Below are 17,205 nucleotides of genomic sequence, written 5' to 3'. Positions count from 1 at the left end.
GCGGGGAGGGGTGGGCCTTGTAGAAGAGTCGAGAATGAGGGGTTACAAATTAAAAAGAAGGGTTTTCCCATTTCAGATGGAGATGAGGAGAAATTTCTGAGGCTCATTAGTCTATAGAATTCACTTCCCCAGAGAGAAGTGGTGTCAGGATCATTGAATGTATTTAAGGCTGACATGGATGGACTCCCTTGATGGTCAATAATCTAAGGATATTGGGGGTAGACAGGAAAGTAGAGACTACAAACAGGTCAGCCAGCCACCATCTTATCAAATGGCGGAGCAGGCTCGTGGGGATGAATGGCTGCCTCCTAACTTGTAATCAAATGTTGAAACTTGTAATGGCTCTGTGCTGCCCTGGATGGTGTATTTAAGTAATGAACCATCAATACAGAGCGCTGGTTTCCTCCTTCTGTTTTTCCAGGGGCAGGCGAGGGTTGATTTAATTCCAGTCATTCTTACATTTCCACCCTCAATTCCAGTCTGTACAAGGTTTATGCCTGAATGTTTATCAAAGTAGTTCTTTCTACACTACCGAGTTTCTCTTCTCGACCATCCTTGTCTTGACTTGCAAGTCAACTGCATCCATCTCTGAAACCATGGGCAATGAGCATGGATGCCTCCTGCCAGTAGAATGGAATTGAAGGCCAAAATGGTGCCTATTGGAAAATGATAACTTACAGAAAGGATATAAGTTTTTGTACCCATGTGAATTCTTAAAAATAGATGTTGCTCATAAGATTTTCTTTCCCCCCACACCATTTTTCCTCAACATATTATTGCTCCCTTACGTGTATCTGAAGTTGTTGATTCTTGCTAGGATATTATTCCGTGTGGGTATTTTGTACCTTCTGGTACTTTGACATAGTCATTCTTCATGTGTTATCCTCAACCATGAATGCCCACGGCTGCGGGGGAGGGGAAGGAAAGAGAAGCATATCTAAGCTTTTCCTCCTCACCTTGACAACCAAGCTACAGTGCTTCAATACAAAACAGATGCATTCAAGCATGAGTCACTGGATGTGAGAACCTGTGACAATTTCCCCAGCCTTAACTGGAGGTGGTAAGGTTAACCGTGCCACTGTCACCACAGTTTAGGCCTGTGAATGCAACCCAGACAAAGGCTTGAAACTGCAGTCATCTTCTGCATTGCTTCATCTACTTACTGCTTACTCACCCATAGCAGGGAGCCATGACAGTGATGCTGATCGATGTTTTTTTTAAATGTTTGCAACTGAAACCCTCCATGTCTTAGTCACCTTCAGACTCTGATTGGTCCAGTGCTCCCCTGGCTGGCCTCTCATTTTCCACCCTCCATAAAGTTCAATTCAACTAAAATCTCCCGTCGATACGCTATTCCATTTGTCTATCATCCCCACCCTCAACGACCTACAATTTCTCCCAGCCCTCTCTTCCCCAATACTGTAAATTCTCATCATGCTGTTTAGAAACGCCAGCCCTGACATTGCAGCTTTGCTTTCTGGTATCTGGACCTCGTGCTCTGAGGTTCCCTCTCTAAACCCCCTCTGCCTTTGATTACATCAACAGATATCTACTCCCTTGTTAAGTCTTCTACTGCTTGCAAAACAGTTGCTGATGAGCACGATGGGATTAAAAATAAACCATGATCATTCTTCATTGGACAGTGTAATGTTTTTCACTTGAAAATTGAGGTTTACAAGATTGCGTTTCTGGTCAGAGGGGAACTCTGGTCTTGTGTCTGACTGCGGCACAGAGAACCATCCCAAAGTGACTGAGACTTTGAAAAGAAGTTATTCCATAAGAGCGAGTGGGTGCATTGTGTTCATTTACTGCAGTGCAATAATGTGGACTCCTTCGATTTACATCGACCCTGATAGGAGTGATGTTTGCTTTTCATTCCGTCCCCATCTCCCACCGCTCTTTGGTTGTACAGTGTTCAACTTGTTCCTCAAGCAGCATCGTCACTTGTGTTTTAATCATTGGTGACCTGTTAGTTATAAACACTGGAATGTTTAAACCTTGTGTGGAATTTGTATTTGGGCTGTCTGGGAAGGGACAGATTTGGAAGAGAAATACCCTGTGGTATAATGGCCAGTGGCCTGAATTTTAGGCCCGGCATAAATTTGGAAACTTTAAATTAAGAATTGGACACTTTAAATTAGAACCACAGTCAGAAACACAGACAGGCAGGCCTGATGGCAATTCGAGGGGCTGTTTAGCACAACACTAAATTGCTGGCTTTGAAAGCAGGCCAGCAGCACGGTTCGATTTCCGTAACAGCCTCCCCGAACAGGCGCCGGAATGTGGCGACTAGGGGCTTTTCACAGTAACTTCATTTGAAGCCTACTCGTGACAATAAGCGATTTTCATTTTCAAAACCACGTCCAAATATACTGGACAGAGACAGATAGCCAGGGCAAGTCTGGGCCTGCCCTGTAAACAAGACATCGGAAGATAACTGGTCCCATTCAAATAGATTGTTGCGGATTGCCCAGAGGCAGCTAGACTTTCTGGCACCTCGATTTCCCGCTTTTACCATATATGGGATAAGTTACGTGCGAACAATGCACCTGAGGATGGACCCCTGGATTGGGGGGGGGGACAGTTCCTGGTGTCCTGCAGTGTTGCAATCGGCAACTCTGGGATTGGGTGTTGTGACCGCCGCCCCGTGACCTCGTTGGCTGATGGCCAGAGAAGCTTCTGGAATGGCGTGAAGAGGGTGATGAGAGCAGTCACCCAAAGACCCCCCCCCCCCCCCCCCCCCAAACTAAGACTCGATGCAGAGGCATTTGAGACTCAGCGACGGACCAGAGGACAGAAGCAAGCAGTGTGCGAGACCCACCTTCATATTATAGTCGGGATAATTGGGGGGGGGGGGAAACTGTTTTATTGCATTTGAAAATAAACTTGGGGGTTGAATTGTGAACTTGTCTGTCGTTTGTTCATCTCGGAAATAAGGGCACCTGGGTAAAACATTTGAATAATAAACTGGTCAAAGTGTCTGAAGTTTACAGACAACAGCCCGTTGCAGGGTGTTGGAGCAAAGTGGTGACTGAGGGCTCGCCATGTGTGGGTTGCGTCAGAGGCAGCTTGGTTTCCCAGTGCAGGTTTCTATAAAGCTAGCTGGAATCATCTCCGTTTGGCAAGGAAGCAAACGCCTTGAACTACAGAATCAAAAAATAGAATTGGAGTGGCTTGTTGCTGAGGTCACAGTGCAACAATGGTTTACAAAGGAGAGCAAGTTGGGTGGCTTCGGTCATTTGGATGACCCCATTATTGGCCTCCGTAGCTGAGTCTATTCAATTATTTTTTTTGTTTGTTGGGGCTCTGCAATGTTTGTACAATACTTGCCACACTGTCTGTTTTGGAAAGGAAAGCCATACTTGAAGCAGTGCCAAGGGGTTGCTGTGACTCCTGATCTATTGCAGTCTATTGAAACACAATAGCTTATAGGCTGGAATCTTGTTTCTTTTGTTCGAATTCCATTTTATTTTTAGCCCTTTGCCATCTTAATTTTACTTAAAAGGAGGATTTAAGCATTGATCTTATCATATCTGTCATCTGTTTTTGTTGTGAGAGAGCACAATTATTTTCTTTGCATTATTCTGCAGACCTTCATAAGGAAATTGAGACGGGCACAGAACTTTGATGCCTATCAGTTTTACATATCTTGTAATAAAAACTGAGATGGTGACTTCAAAACACAACTGGCCGATTTAAGTTTAAGTGTGGAGTAGGGAACTAGGACTGAGTTTAAGTGGAACCAGATTAAATGGATATCATTGGCACACAAAGTAAATTCTGCTTTAAGCTGACCGTGAGAATTTGAGACTCCTAATTCTGTAGCGGTTGAATTGAAGGATCATGCAGTGAACAAAAGTCACCGTATTGTTATCCAATGCTTGCAAGGTGAGGCGTTGTCTATTTTTTTTTTATTCTCACACACACCCATTTAAAATGTGTCTTGATGTTGTAACTTACATCCATATAAGCGCATTCTGAAGTGCTGGAATGACCGTTCCACCCGCTTACACCTCCTGTTGCATGGAAACCGTACCTGGGGTGCATTTTAAAAGGTCTTCATGAACTCTTAACTGAAGCCTAATCAATGCCAAGTGGAGTAGTTTTGCAGCTGGTCATTGACTTTCATATTTCCTATATTATCACAATGTGTGGTCAGCAAACTTCCCCAGACTGCAATGTGACAACCAAATTATCAGCCATTTTTCTGTGAACTTTATTGAGAGGTAAATGTTTGTCAAGAAACTGGGGACCCCCCCCCCCCCCCCCCCCCCCCCGATCATCAAAATAGTGCCATGAGAGAGCTGTGATCCACCCGAGAGAGCAGATGGGGTTTAACATTTCATCCAAAAGATGGAAACACTGCCACTGTCGCCATTTACATTTAACTTCACTTCCCTGATATGGCCCAGCCACCTGGAAGGCACATCGCGAAAGACAAGACCAGCTTAGTTGGCAGCTGAAAAATGCAAAACCAGGTTGGAAAGAGGTTTTACATTTAAATCAGTCTTTTATCTCAGTCAGGTTTCCAGTAGCTGTTTGGAAATCTTGTCCCACTGTGACGCCCAAGGTTTCCTGCCGTGGAGACTTTTGGCAGGTGATTGACTTCACTCGGTGTGTGTGCATTAAAGGTCAAATAATCATCAGTTCTCACTAGCTTGGAGGTATGGGCTCTCCCTCTGAACTATTCAGACGAGGCAAGTGCCAGTTTATACCCTCGCCCGTGTTGTCACCACATTAGCAGCTCGAGTGGTAATGGGTGCACCAATTAACTTCACTTGCATGAACTGAGGGAATGTTGTCCAGGATTTCCCTTTCCTGGTTGCTGCACACTGACCCCTGACTGGAGACACTTGTGCGAACAATTGCTGCGTACAGGGTCAGGCAGATAGCCTGCCAACAGTTGCTATCCAGATTCACACTAGAATGGTGGCCACTTGAGAGAATCTGCACCCTTTTTAGAAGAGAGGTAATTGGAAAACAATTTGTTTTTGTATTAGGAGGCAAAAATCATTAGTGAAGAGGAAGCAAATAATATCCCTATCTACTCGGTCCAGACCCTTCATGATTTTGAATACCTCATTAAATCCCTATCAACACTCTTCTCTCCAAGCCGCTGACTCTTTAGTCAGCTATGTAATTTCCTTTAAACAGGGCTCTGCTTCAATAACAGGCTTTGGCAGAGAGTTCCATGTTCCAAATCTGGACATGGTCTACCGGCTGCGTCCCACCGGAATCGGAGTGTGACGTGATGGTAGATGCCAGAAGAGGCCTCTCCCGGGCTTCCCGACAGCTCGTGAGATCTACCCAGGTCTCGTGAGGCATCGCTATCAGGATCCCACAATGGGCGGGACCAAGCCTCGGACGCCATATCGATCTGGCTTCCGGCATCTACCAGCCTCCCCAGGGAGATCCCAGCTGGGCATCGTTCAGTACTGGTCCCCACGGTATAACTTATCATAACCCTCGTATGCGGCGATATATTTCCAAGTCAGGATGGCGAGTGGTTTGGAGAGGAACTTGCAGGTGGTGGTGCTCCCATGCATCTGCTACACTTGTCCTTCTATAAGACCATAAGACGTAGGAGCAGAATTAGGCCACTCGCCCCATCGAGTCTGCTCCGCCATTCAATCCAAACTGATATTTTCTCATCCCCATTCTCCTGCCTTCTCCCCATAACTCCTGATCCCCTTAATTGGTGGTGGTCATGGGTTTGGAAGGTGCTGCCCAAGGAGTTTTGCTGAGTTCCGCAATGCATCTTGTAGATGGTATACACAGCATCAGTGATGGAGGGAGTGCATGTTTGTGGAAGGATTTCTTGGTGACTAGCTTAGATTGATGATCTCCAGTTATGTTCTTCTCCACAGTTACTCGCTAACCATTCTACCACCCCTCAGCTGTTTTTCAAGAAAAAAAGAGACCCAGCCTGTCGATTCTTTTCTGTATTGTGTATAAAAAATATTTTGGTTGTGGGGAGGTTATTAAAAGTATCAATGTCTAGAAATGTGTTTGTGGTAATACCAGTATCAGTTCTACAATGTTAGTAAGAACATAATGAACAGGAGCTAGTCTTTCAGTCCCTTGAGCCTATTCTGCCATTCAATAAGATCATGGCCGATCTCGTTGTAACTGGTTAGGCAGTGGTGGTATGATGGTATCATTGCTGGACGAGTAATTCAGAGACTCTGGGTAATGCTCTGGAGACCTGGTTCGAATCCCACCATGGCAGATAAAAATAATTCTGGAATTAAAGGTCTAATGATGACAATGACAACCATTGTCAATTGTCGTAAAACCCCACCTGGTTCACTAATGTCCTTTACAGAAGGAAATCTGTCATCCTTACCTGGTCTGGCATTCATGTGACTCTAAACCCACACAGAAGTGTGTTTTACCTGTAAATGCCCTCGAGGAATGGGCAATAACTGCTGGTCCAGGCAGAGACTCCAACATCCCATAAAAATTGTGATTGAGGTTAATGAAAACGTGTTGCGGGCAGCACGGCGGCGCAGTGGTTAGCACTGCCGTCTGACGGCGCCATGGTCCCAGGTTCGATTCTGGCTCTGGGTCACTGTCCGTGTGGAGTTTGCACATTCTCCCCGTGTTTGAGTGGGTTTCGCCCCCACAACCCAAAGATGTACAGGGTCAGTGGATTGGTCACGCTAAATTGCCCCTTAATTGGAAAAAATGAATTGGGCACTCTGAATTTCAAACAAAAATGAAAAGGTGTTGCTTTTGTGAAGAGAATATTTGATGTGTTTTAGAAATATGGTCTTTCTATTTACAAAGCATCCTTCTGTTGAATGGTTGCATTTTGTGACCATTGCTTATAGCGTGAAAGATGAAAATCCTAGGAATCCTGTCAAATGATACAAGTGCGTTAACTCAGCGGAGCTCAGTTATCTGACCCCCACACACCAATGCCACAAGTTAAAGCTAGGTCAGACCGTGCAAATAGGGGTCACGCGGTCTGGCTCTGTGGCTCTTTGTCCGGCAGGAAGAGGCTGTTCTAACTTTCTTTCGTTAAGGCTGACAAAATCTTGTACCCTTCCCGACTGGTTTGGAGTGGAGTTTGACGCTAAACCTGATTTAATTACACGATGGGGGAGAGCTCTTACTGCCTGTAAATATGATTAATTGCCATTGACGACAGGGCCCATCAAAATGGTCGAACTCCCATCTGCGAAAGATGTCAACAATCATCCCCTGCACACCCCTCCCCCAGCTGCCAAAAAAAGTCACACACATGCTTGTTAAATTTCCTAAAGTGTTTTCTCAGCTGAAATGAGCTCAAATGGTGGATCGCTTGCTTAGTAACTGCAGGTACCCGGAGAGGATTCTTCAGTCGTGATTTAATGAGGCTTGCGGTGGAGTGTGCAAGTAAATTTTTTTTCAACTGCAATCTTATTGTTGCGCTACGTGGCACGCTGGAGTGTGATTATTGAAGGCAGTTTTCTGCAGGGAAAAACGTGGGCTCTGATAAATGTACGGTGCCACTAAATGGTAGAATAATAATGTTTAATGTCACAAGTCGGCTTACATTGGAATGAAGTTACTGTGAAAAGCCCCTAGTTGCCACATTCCGGCGCCTGTTCGGGTACACAGGAGCGAGAATTCAGAATGTCCAAATTACCTAACAGCGTGTCTTTAGGGACTCGTGGGAGGAAACCCACGCAGACACGGGGAGAACGTGCAAACTCCGCACAGACAGTGACCCAGCCGGGAATCGAATCTGGGACCCTGGCGCTGTGAAGCCACACTGCTAACCACTGTGCTGCCTGCGGGTAGCGGGGAGAGGGAGTCGTGAGAGTCCACCTAGAGCAATGAAGGCCTGTTAGGCTTGATTACTGGGTGCATCTGCTTAACTGGGAAACACAGGAGAGAAGGATTTTAAAATGTGGGTGATCAGCTTTGAAATGAAGTTTTTAATAATAATGTTTATTGTCACAAGTCAGCTTGCATTAACACTGCAATGAAGTTAAAGAGTAAATGGGGCGAGACTATTCCCATCAGTGCTCGCTTACAAATGAGCAGATTTATTACTTGAAGTTTTGTCACAGTGGGATTTGAGCATTCGCCGCAGGATTGCTAGTCCAGTACCATAACCGTGTAACTACCGCAGGAACTCACACAGCTACTGTAACGTCCATATGTAATGCCGATGCCCTGCTGTACAGTTACTGATTTCTACTGCTCTGCGAGTCACCGAGCCGTGTGTATAATATATATTGAACAAGAAATTATCCAGTAACTAATGGTAGTATTTTTCCTTGTCACAGTCTTCATTCTCCATTATCTGTGTCCTTGATGACTTGCAAAGTGTGGCCCTCAAGTAACTTTTAAATATCACCTATTTCCACCTCCATGAATACAGCCTCTACTTCATAAGACCATAAGACACAGGAGCAGAATTAGACCACTCGGCCCATTGAGTCTGTTCCACCATTCAATCATGGCTGATATGCTTCTCATCCCCATTCACCTGCCTTTTCCCCATAACCCCTGATCCATTTATTAATCAGGAACTAATCTATCTCTGACTTAAAGACACTCAGTGACTTGGCCTCCACAGCCTTCAGCGGAAAAGAGTTCCACAGATTCGCCACCCTCTGGCTGAAGAAATTCCTCCTCATCTCAGTTTTAAAGGATCATCCCTTTGGTCTGAGATGGTGTCCTCTGCTTCTAGTTTATCCTACAAGTGGAAACATCCTCTCCACGTCCACTCTATCCAGGCCTCGCAGTATCCTGTAAGTGTCAATAAGATCCCCCCCCCCTCATTCTTCTAAACTCTAATGAGTACAGACGCAGAGTCCTCAACCGTTCCTCATATGACAAGCTCTTCATTCCAGGGATCATTCTTGTGAACCTCCTCTGGACCCTTTCCAAGGCCAGCTGACCCTTCCTTAGATACGTAGCCCAAAACGGCTCCCAATACTTAAATGGGGTCTGACCAGAGCCTTGTGCAGCCTCAGAAGCTGCTGAAACCCCTGTTTTTTGTTTCCACCAGACTTGCTATTGCAGTGTGCGCATTCAATTTTCATCCACCCATAGACTTCAGCTCATTCAAAACTCTGCCATTCACAACCTCACGCTCCCTATCCTTGCTGACTTGCATTGGCTTTGAATCCCACAATAGTTGCAATTTAAATTTTCCTTCCTTGTGCTTTAATCCATTCATGGCCTCGCATCTTCTCATCTCAGCCGTGTACCCCCCCTCTCCCCTGCCACCTATTTCTCCTCTGACTCTGGCTTCTTTTTGTATCCCCCTTCCCTTCACCCCAGTCTCAGTGGTTGTGCTGTAATCTGCCTCATTCCTCTGCCTTCTCCTCTTAAGACCATTCTATTTTTTTTTGAAGAAAATATTTTATAGAGGCATTTATAATTTTAACACTTTTCAACAATAACACCCAACAGAACCCACAACAAAATAACCACCTCTTAAGACCATTATTACAATCCACTGCTGTTTTTGGAATTTCTCCCAATGTTTCCAAGGACGATATGGTGGCACAGTGGTTAACACTGCTGCCTCGCAGCTCCACAGTCCCGGGTTCAATTCCAGCCTCGGGTGACTGTCTGTGTGGAGTTTGCACTTTCTCTCCGTGTCTGTGTGGGTTTCCTCCGGGTGCTCCGGTTTCCTCTCACGGTCCAAAGATGTGCAGGTGAGGTGGATTGGCCACGATAAGCTGCCCCCTCGAGTCCAAAAGGCTAGGTGGGGTTACTGGGTTACGGTATGGGATGGAGGCGTGTGCTTAAGTATGGTGCTCTTTCCAAGGGTCGGTGCAGATTGGATGAGCTGAATGGCCTCTTTCTCGGTGTACATTCTATGATTCGAAGTGTTAGCAGTGACTCAGTGTTTGCACTCTAGGCCCCTGAGTCAGCAAACCATCGGTTCAAGACCCACTCCAAAGACTTGAGAATATAATCTACCCTGGTGCTTCGGTGCAGTGCTGCGGGAACACCACCAATCAATTGGATGAGACATTAAACCAAGGACTCCTCCACCTTCTCCGAGGCGGATCTAAAAATCCTATAACTTTGATTCAAAGAAGAGCCAATGGAGTAAATTATCTTGTTGCGGCTAATTTCTAACCTTCAATCAGCCTCTCCAGAACAGATGTTCTGCTCATTAGCACTTGTTTGAGCACCAAGATTATGAAAGGTGCTATATGAATGCAGTTCCTTTCATTAATTACAGATGATTTAGTGTGTATTTTAAGATAATTGACGGTGAGAGATTAACTACAAATTAGCTTCATCGAGCACACATAGAAGCTGCCGAACTGGATACAGCAAGGCAGGGCACTACAGAAAATAAAACTGTTTACCAGAGCGCAATAGCCCCCCCCCCCCCCCCCCCCCCCCCCCGCCGAGTACCTCACTCGTTAACTGTGTGATAATGAGTAAATTAAACATGCTTCAATAACACATTACAATATAGATGATAACTGATGGCAGTAGCTGACTCCAAGCTCTTGATATCACCCTGGCCCCTCCCATTTCAAGTCTCATTGGAGGATATACAAACCAAGCAGCAGTATCCCTTTAATGATCGCTCACTCACCTCATGTCTGCCTCAATGCATTCAGCAGTCTGCAGTACCAATTTCAATTTGGCAAGTGGTTTACTCATTGAGCCAAACCTCAACACCAAGTTTCCCTACGAGCAGCGCAGACTGTCTGGTTTCATTCCTTAGAACACATACCGTTTCTGTAACCTGACGGGACTGATTCCCAGTTGCTGGCAGTTCATTGACCCTTTTTTTTAGGGGGGGGGGGTTGGGAGCAAGAGGGGGAGGGTTGGCGAAGGGCGTACATACTCACTCACTCAAAGCAACAGCATGAAAATACATCAAATAAAACGGTCCTGGCTGGCTGTCTCTTATTTTAGCAGGTCTGTTATTAATTCCCTCCTGTTGTATAAAGTTTTCGATACAAAAGAGGACCAAATGGTGAAGTCTGGATTGTAGTTTTAAGTAGAGTGTAAATTGTTGGGTCTTTACTCTGAAGGCACTGACTGACAGGATAGTGCGGCTTGTAGTACAGATTTTATTGCATTTGGCATCACAGTGCAAGTTGGGGGGTGGGTGGGAGACCGGCTAAATATTTTGCTATTATTGTACACAAATCTACCTTTTTAAAGTTTACATATTGAAGGAAGTTCCAAGAACCAGTCTCCGACTTCAATCTGAATTGCAACTGTTTCGGACAATTTGCAGTAGAAGGTATTCAATAACAAACTGGGAAAATCATGCTTCTCCCTCGCCCGCCAATCCCACCCTCAACACCCTGACTCTTAAGTTCACATCTGGGTATCTGATCATGAGGTAATTTACAGACGAGAAAGTCATTGAGCTCATCCCTGCTCAACTATCCAGCAAGACCCTGCTCTTCACTCCAGTCACAGCACCTAATTACTTCTTAAGTGATTCCATGGGCTTTTGTCTAAATCACTGTCTGGAAATCGAGTCCATGTGTTGATAACTATGCACTGAAGAAAACCTCACCCTCCGGTTTATATTCAACTTTTATTAGGATGAAGCAGTGTCTCTTTGTCTCAATTTACCTGGAAATAATGGGGCATATCTTACTGGAGTGCATCTCACAGCTGGAATACAGTTTTGCATTGTCACTAGTTGTGTGCTGATAGTGGCGCACTGAGGTAAACGGGGGCTCAGTGAACATTGGGGCCATAATCTCCTTAACCGACGAGATTCAAAAATCAAGAAAGAAACCGAGGAAGGACAGAGAAAGGAATAGGGTGAATTAGAGTCTAATCAAGAAGAGGTGAATGAGTAGAGGGAAAGAAGGATTGGATTGTTGCATTATTCAAAGGGTACTTTGAGTTCCAACTTTTCTGTGGGAAGCTTAGTGGGAAAGTAATGTATGAAAACAGCAAGTTCATTAAAAAAAACGGAGAGGCTAAGGGCAAAATGCCAGTTACACCAAGAAATCAGTGGAGCGCTCAAAATCAACTCGGTTTTTGAGATTCAAAATGAATACCGTACTTCTTAATCCCTTGAACTTGCTGACTGATTTGCACACTTATAATGCCGTGTGTTATGTTACCAGGCAGATTTGTCACGTTATTCTGGACGTACCGTCTTGCCCATAACACTCCTATGCCTCACCGAAAAGTCTACGTTTCTCCAATGTAGTAACCCGTTTTACTTGCATTTATTTAGTGTCTTTAATACAGAAAAATTCCAAAGTTGCTTCAGAAATATAATCCAAAACAAATTAAATCCGAGCAAACAAAATAAAGGGCGGGATTCTCCGGCCTCGCCTGCCCGGCGACCAGAAATTCCCGCCCGACAATTACACCATTCTGTTGTGGCTTTTAGTTTCGCGTCCCGTCCGTGGCGATCTTGCTGCAGCGTGGCGAAGAATCCAGCCCAAAGTGTTTATTTGTGCTGTAGTCTCAATCCATTAGTGTACAGTGTAAGCATTTAACAATGGTTGACTTGTAAGACAAAGACAGTGTAGGAGCAATGACTTTTTAAGGGGGAAAGTTTTATTGCCCAAATGGGTGCTCTTGAATTACTTAAGAAAGTAACAAGAAATAAGAGCAGGAGTTGACCACATGACCCCTTTTAAAGCCTGCTTTGCTATTCAGCACGAGCGTTGCTGATCTGATCTTGGTCTCAAGTCCAGTTCCCTGCCTTTCCCCTGTAATCCTTGATTTCCCCTGGACGCGATTCTTTAGCCACGTTGCGCAGCGCCAATCCTGCTAATCCCGCTGAATAGCGGAAGGGCCTCTAAGCTGGGTTTACGCCATGAGCCAAACTGATTGCAATGCTCCTAACTCGTGGCCAGTGCGACCTGGATCGCACCCTCATTGGACGTGAACCAGATCAGCATATTTAAGTGAGTCTTGAAACTAATTTAATACGCACAGCCCAGTCTAGGCTGGTGTCCCCTGGCTCCCTGGGTTCACCGGCCCCACCTTTGCAGCGAGAGACTGGTGCAAATCTGTATTAGGCTCCATCAACGGAGACCATAAATGATGACTATGGAGTGGGCGCATGGGTGGCTGGTGGGTGGCCTGAAAGGGGGGTGAAGATGTCCTTAAGGAGGGGGGGGGGGGGGGGCCTCAGCAACCCAATAGTGTGGTATGCTTACTTCGGAGGGGGAGCGGGCGGAGAGAAGAGAGGAGTGCAATGCCCCAATGCTGACCAGGATGCATTTAGCGGGGTCAGGTAATCCTCATTCCTGTGTGGTATGGAGAAGGGGTCGGTGTGATGTAGACATTTGGTGGGGAAGGTTGCCACTCAGGGGTCAAGGGTCGGTGGTGCTGCCCATTTCTTTGGGGGGGGGGGGGGGGGGGCTGGGGTCAGGATGTCGGCAGCCAAGGGTCCTCCAACATAACATTTGAGATCTGGCCATTCTTTAAAAAGGGGGCCTGAGCTCTGAGGAGCCAGCCCTGCTGGTGTCTTTAGTCCCCACTCCATAAAAAATTCGAAGTGTGGGATATTTCGGTGAGAATCTCACCAAGCTCCCAGAAAATGACGTGAACTGTGATCTGAATCATGCCGATGCACCCGGTGGGAATCACCCCGTGATTCGTGCCCAAAATGACATCATTCTGTGGCAGAATATCGCCAGTCTTGAATATATTCAATGACACAGCCTCTTGTACACGCTGGGATTCGGAACTCCAAAGACTCCTGAGAGAAGAAATTCGCCTTCATCTCCATCCCAAATAGCGATTCCTTATTCTGAAACTATGCCCTGTAAATCTCGATTCCATCGCGATTGGATCCCTTCAACTGCAGCTTCACCGGGAGTGCCCAATGTATATATTAGAGCAGCTGCCTTTCAATTCGGGCTGGCAATTTAGACCAAACCGCTGTGGAAACTATGAAAACCACATTATTGACACAGTATCTTCCATTCCCATCTGGAATGCACAGGGGAATTTTGTGCACTGCTGATCGTTAGAAGGGTAATGGAGGTAGTTGGGGGAAGTTGTATATTGACCCATAAGCCAATCATGGTACAATTATATCCCAGCACGGACCAACACTTGCAGGAAGAGAAGTAAGGAAAGTCCAGAGATGGGAAAATATTGAGCTCTGGTTTCCAAATGGAACTCACTTGCATTCTAATGAAAGAACACATTTTGAAAATTCTGAGGTGCACATCCTGTCTCCTCTTGCTTCAGCCATTATTTTAAATTTTGTTTTTCTCTCTTTGATCTCGTAGTGCTATATACCACACTGTAATTGAATAAATGGGTATAAATGACAATAAGCGATTTTCATTTCATTTCAAATGGAGAGGGCCCAGTGTGGGAATGAGAAATAAACCAATAGAAGACTGGAGTTTGGAAGGAATTTTAAATTCAGTCAGGAAGGATCTAGTCAATTGGCCATTAGAATGTGACGGGCTGTGTATGTTCTACACAATCTATCTGTTTCTCTCAAAAAATGTTTTCCCCCCATGAGTATTCCTGAACTAAAAGCCACAGCAGAATGGTGTAATTGCTAGACTTTTAAGTAACTGATAATGCATTGTTACGCCTGACTTGATGGGCCGAATGGCCTCCTTCTGCCCTGTAAATTCTATGATTATGCTTGTGTTTGAGGAATGCTGAGGATTGCATCAGTCCTGGCTTGAGACATGCCTCGACTTGTTGCGAGTCGATGATTTTTTTTTCATCCCTTGTACAGGATATGCCATTTGCAACCTTCTGCGTTGCGCAGCTAGCTACTCAGAATGAAATATGGCCATGTAATAATGACAGCCTGGTCCACTTCACCGAGCTATCCGAATCACACTTGATTTTGAAGCCCAGGTACATTTGAAAAGCAGCAACTTAAAAAATTGGTGACGTGAATGTTGTAATTTCTTGAAGTAGGTTTTGATGGTAAGGTATAGAGTTACAGTCTCTTGTCTGAATATATAATGTTCTCTGACTTAGACAGTAAATAAATGTCTTCATGATTGCTTCCCCTCACTGGGGGTATTCATTTCACTAGCGGTAGTTTTCTGTTGTCTGGTTTTTAGTGGACAGTATAACTAGAGAAGCAAAATGTTATGGAGGTTGCTGCAAAGTTTATATTTGTTTGCGAACATGGTTTGTAGTGTTGAATTCAATATCACCTGATTTTGATCGTGTCTGTGCTGCAATTTAAAACAAAAAGCTTTCCCAATGTTGGAAGCAGAACTGTCCGTCAATTTTTCTTTCCAGTGTGTCAATATTGAATTATTGTTCTTCAATGCTACCGTGCGGGCAGCACAGTAGCATTGTGGATAGCAAAATCGCTTCACAGCTCCAGGGTCCCAGGTTTGATTCCGGCTTGGGTCACTGTCTGTGCGGAGTCTGCATATCCTCCCCGCGTGTGCGTGGGTTTCCTCCGGGTGCTCCGGTTTCCTCCCACAGTCCAAAGATGTGCAGGTTAGGTGGATTGGCCATGATAAATTGCCCTTAGTGTCCAAAATTGCCCTTAGTGTTGTGTGGGGTTACTGGGTTATGGGGATAGGGTAGAGGTGTTGACCTTGGGTAGGGTGCTCTTTCCAGTAGCCGGTGCAGACTCGATGCCTCCTTCTGCACTGTAAATTCTATGATCTCTTTACCTCTGAGACGTGCTTCACAATAATAAACTGAAGTGAATATAGGTTGTACTTAATGTAGATGCAGAAAGAAGTCTTATAACACCAGGTTAAAGTCCAACAAGTTTGTTTGGAATCACTAGCTTTTGGAATGCAGCCCCTTCATCAGCTGTCACCGCAAGCTAGTGATTCGAAACAGACCTGTTGGACTTTAACCTGGCGTTGTAAGACTTATTACTGTGCCTACCCCAGTCCACCAGCTTTAATATAGATACCACCATTACATGTGGAAACACCACCCACCAGGTACGCGGCACATACTCGTGCGACTCGACCAATGTAGTCTACCTCTTACGCTGCAGGAAAGGATGTCCCGAAGTGTGGTACATTGGCGAGACCATGCAGACACTGCGACAATGAATGAACAGGCATTGTGCGACAATCACCAGGCAGGAATGTTCCCTTCCAGTCGGAGAGCACTTTAGCAGTCAAGGGTATTCAGCCTCTGATCTCCGGGTAAGTATTATCCAAGGCGGTCTTCAGGACACGCAGAATTGCCGAGCAAAAACTTACAGCTAAGTTCCGCACGCATGAGTGCGGCCTCAACCGGGATCTTGGATTCATGTCGCATTACATCCACTCCCCACCATCTGGCCTGGACTTGCGGAATCCTACCAACTGTCCTGGCTTGAGACAATTCACACCTCTTTAACCTGGGATTACCCCCTATCTCTGGATCTGTAATGCTTGCATTCCAAGCATTGTCTGGCATCTCTGACTTTGTCCATATGAATGTTTCTGGAACATACCTCTCCATTCACCTGAGGAAGGAGCCGCGCTCCGAAAGCTCGTGTTTGAAACAAACCTGTTGGCCTTTAACCTGGTGTTGTAAGACTTCTTCCTGTGCTCACCCCAGTCCAACGCTGGCATCTCCACATCATTAATATAGATGGAAAGTGCTTTGGGGTTTCTTTTCATTCCTAGCTTTCAGACCAATCTCCCCTTCTGTGAAGCCAGTTTGTGAAGGTGCTCCATGAAACAGTGACATTTGCTAAAAACTGAGTCAGATCTGAGGTGTTTTTAATTACCCTCTGGATACAGGATATGACTGAGAATATCTCTGCAACTCCAGTTTCAACAAGCCAAACATGGCGCAACATTCTTAGTGAAAAATAAATTATGTCTTCATGGAGTCTAGTTTAAGGGATTAGGAAAATCCAGATACCAGCATTAACGTGTCTTAACATCTCGATTTTGGCATTAGTGTATTTCTTAAAAAGTATAATGTTTGAGCCAATTAAACATAAGTCATAATTTTCTGCATACATGATTTATATAATAGTTTATTATTAAAGTGCATTTTAATAGCACTGGTGCTGTGTGTCTGTAGGAAGTAGCTGACTAAAGCTGCTTTAACCCTCCTGCAGCTCACAGTATTGTATGTTTTGTCAAACACTGCAGCCACAAAGCTGGGGGAACTTGTCAAGATTTTCCTCCTTGTTTCCATTTTCAACAATTTGTGCCTCTCCGATCCGAGATGGCCTCTGCTCTCCTGTCGAACGAGCACTCCTGAACCTTCAAATCCATAGGCTTATAAGGTTCAGCCAGTCAGACTGAATGACTAACAGCTGTCCACCGCTTGATCTGTCTG

The 17,205-nt window shown here is 45.2% G+C and overlaps 1 protein-coding gene across 6 annotated transcripts in view; it reads left to right on the top strand.

Moving 5' to 3' along the window:
* The window catches only part of LOC119969682 (rho GTPase-activating protein 39-like), a 246,893-nt gene that overhangs the window by 120,588 nt on the left and 109,100 nt on the right, over positions 1 to 17,205 (top strand). Inside the window, exon 1 of one of the 6 annotated variants that reach the window (XM_038803657.1) lies at positions 14,849 to 14,868. The exons of the other annotated variants lie outside the window; for them this stretch is intronic. The gene's annotated coding sequence lies outside the window, so the exon portion shown is untranslated. Of the gene's footprint in view, positions 1 to 14,848; positions 14,869 to 17,205 lie in introns of those variants that run through there. 6 annotated transcript variants of the gene reach the window in all.

Source organism: Scyliorhinus canicula, chromosome 7, assembly GCF_902713615.1.
Source record: "Scyliorhinus canicula chromosome 7, sScyCan1.1, whole genome shotgun sequence".
Taxonomy (NCBI): domain Eukaryota; kingdom Metazoa; phylum Chordata; class Chondrichthyes; order Carcharhiniformes; family Scyliorhinidae; genus Scyliorhinus; species Scyliorhinus canicula.
This window is presented reverse-complemented; position numbering and strand designations above follow the sequence as displayed.